Source organism: Zea mays, chromosome 2 (genome assembly GCF_902167145.1).
Source record: "Zea mays cultivar B73 chromosome 2, Zm-B73-REFERENCE-NAM-5.0, whole genome shotgun sequence".
Lineage (NCBI taxonomy): Eukaryota > Viridiplantae > Streptophyta > Magnoliopsida > Poales > Poaceae > Zea > Zea mays.
Genome location: NC_050097.1, coordinates 216,705,958 through 216,709,207, shown reverse-complemented (window position 1 = coordinate 216,709,207; position 3,250 = coordinate 216,705,958).

Genomic DNA, 3,250 nt, shown 5'->3' with positions numbered 1-3,250 from the left:
AGAGTAGTGTCAACCTTCCCAATTTTGAAGTCTTTGGAAAGCAAGAAATCCCTAAGCCTTTCATACCAAGCGCGTGGAGCTTGCTTAAGCCCATAGAGAGCTTTAGAAAGCTTGAACACATGGTTAGGTCTTTTGGGGTCCTCAAAACCGGGAGGTTGTTCAACATACACTAGTTCACTAATCTTACCATTTAGAAAGGCACTCTTTACATCCATTTGGTAGAGCTTGATATTGTGTGCACAAGCATAAGCAAGTAGAATCCGGATTGCTTCTAATCTTGCTACGGGAGCAAATGTCTCCCCAAAATCCAATCCTTCAATTTGAGTATATCCTTGTGCAACTAATCTTGCCTTGTTTCTTACTACCACACCATCTTCATTGTGCTTGTTGCGAAACACCCATTTTGTACCAATAACATTGTGATTCTTTGGTCTCTCAACAAGCTCCCAAACTTCATTTCGAGCGAAGTTATTTAATTCTTCATGCATTGCATTCACCCAATCAACATCAAGTAGAGCTTCATCTACACGGTTAGGTTCCATACAAGATACAAAAGAGAAATGTTCACAAAATGAAGCTATGCGAGAGCGAGTTTGAACACCCTTACTAATATCACCCACAATTTGATCAACCGGGTGATCCTTCACAATGGAATGATGAATTCTTGATACCGTTTGATAGTTGCTTGTTGAAGCATTGGGAGGAACCGTAGGTCTTGAAGTACCTTGATCATGAGTATCCAAGGTTTCATCGAGTTGTTGGCTTTGGTGATCTTCCTTATTTATAGTTGAGGATGAAGGAATAACAACTACACTATCTTCATCATCATCTTCCTTAGGTTTTATTTCACCAATGGCCATTGTTTTCATTGCATTTATCAATTGAGTTCCCCCAACATCATCGAGATTATCACTCTCATCTTGAGACCCATTTGTTTCATCGAATTCAACATCATATGCTTCCTCAATAATACCATGGGTTTTGTTAAAGACTCTATAAGCCTTACTATTTGATGAATATCCAAGAAGAAAACCCTCATCACATTTCTTCTCAAATTTAGAAAGCCGGCTTCCCTTTCTCAAAATATAACATTTGCAACCGAATACCCTAAAATATGAGATATTTGGCTTTCTACCAATGAGCAATTCATATGGAGTTTTCTTCAAGAGCTTGTGACAATATAGTCTATTTGATGAATGACAAGCGGTATTTATTGCCTCGGCCCAATAAGAATCCGATATATTATATTCCGCTAACATAGACCTTGCCATATCAATAAGAGTTCTATTCTTTCTTTCAACAATACCATTTTGTTCCGGGGTATATTTGGAAGAGAACTCATGTTTGATACCCTTGTCATCACAATATTGATCAATTCTTGCATTTTTGAATTCCGACCCATTATCACTTCTAACCTTTTTGATGTCGAAATCAAATTGATTTTGAGCCAATATAGCAAATGACTTGAATGTCTCAAACACATTGGATTTGTCTCGTAGAAAATAAACCCAAGTAAATCTTGAATAGTCATCCACAATCACAAGACAATAAGAATTACCACCAATACTTACAAAAGATGTGGGCCCAAATAAATCCATGTGAAGTAATTCCAAAGGTCGATGAGTGGACATTTGACTTTTATTTGGATGAGTATTTGCCACTTGCTTACCGGCTTGACAAGAGCTACACAATTTGTTCTTTTCAAACTTCACATCTTTCAAGCCTCGAACTAAGTCATGCTTGGTTAACCGATTGAGTTGTTTCATCCCAACATGACCAAGTCTTCTATGCCATAACCAACCTAGTGAAGCTTTTGAAAATAAGCAAGTTGTGAGCTTTGCCTCATTAGATGAGAAATCAACAAGATAAAGATTTTCATGTCTAAAACCTTTAAATTTAAGATTGCTACCGTCAACACTAGAGATAATAACATCTTCAACTGTGAAATTGCAACAAAATCCTAAATCACATAATTGAGCTACGGAAAGTAAATTAAAATTCAAAGACTCAACCAATAGCACATTTGATATAGAATGATCATTTGAAATAGCAATTTTACCCAAACCTTTAACCTTTCCTTTACGATTATCTCCAAATGTGATACTATCATAATTTGAGCAATCTTCCTCACTCATTTGGGTAAACATCTTCATATCCCCGGTCATGTGTTGAGTACATCCACTATCCAACACCCAATGATTCCCTCCCGCCTTGTAGTTTACCTACAAAAGGAAATCAATCTCTTTTAGGTACCCAAACTTGCTTGGGTCCTTGGATGTTAGTGACCAAGGTCTTTGGCACCCAAATAGCTTTCTTTTTGTTTCCAACAATTGAAGTACCAACAAATTTAGCATGAACACCTTTTGCATTATGAGAAAGAACATAACAATGCTCAAAACGAGTGGAGGATACATGTTTGAACTTGGGACAATTTTTCTTAACATGTCCTTTTTTGTGACACTTGTGACACACTTTGTCACATTCTTTCACAAACAATGTCTTTTGCTTTACAAAAGCATTCTTTCCTTTCTTGGGAACATATCCAAGACCTTCACGGTTAAGAGAACATCGTTGACTTCCCAATATGAAATCCAACTTCTTCTTACCACCATATGCCTTTTCTAGATCATGAGTTAGAGTATTTATTCTATCCACTAACACTTCATTCTCAACAATAATTTTTGATTCATCAAGAGCAATATTATCATTGAGAGAAATTTTGCATTTATCACAAATAGAGTTAGTGGGTAGTGGTTCACTTGTAAGACTATCAAGTAAGTCACAAGTGACTCCAACATCCTTAGTGACCACCTCAACTTCATGCACAATAGAGGATTTTTGAGCATCCGCAAGCTTCTCACAATTTTCTTTGAGATCATTGTGAGAGATCTTGAGCTCCTCAAAAGACACTTGGAGGTTTTTATACAATTCCCTCAAGGCCTTAAATTTTTCTCTTTCTTTGTGCATGTAGTCATCGGCCTCACCTAACATTCTAACAAGATCATCATATGAATAGCCATCATCATCAACATCATCGATATCATCATCATCATTTATATCATTTAAATCGGTGATGATTTTTACCTTAGCATCTCCCTTTGCCATGAGGCAATGGGGGGATGAGAAGAGTGAGGGAGCTTCCTTGATAGCAATTCCGGCATTAAGCTTGGATGAGGTGTCATCATCATCATCATCCGAGCTATCATCCGAGTCCCATTCAACTAAGTAGGCTTTGCCATCTTTCTTCTTG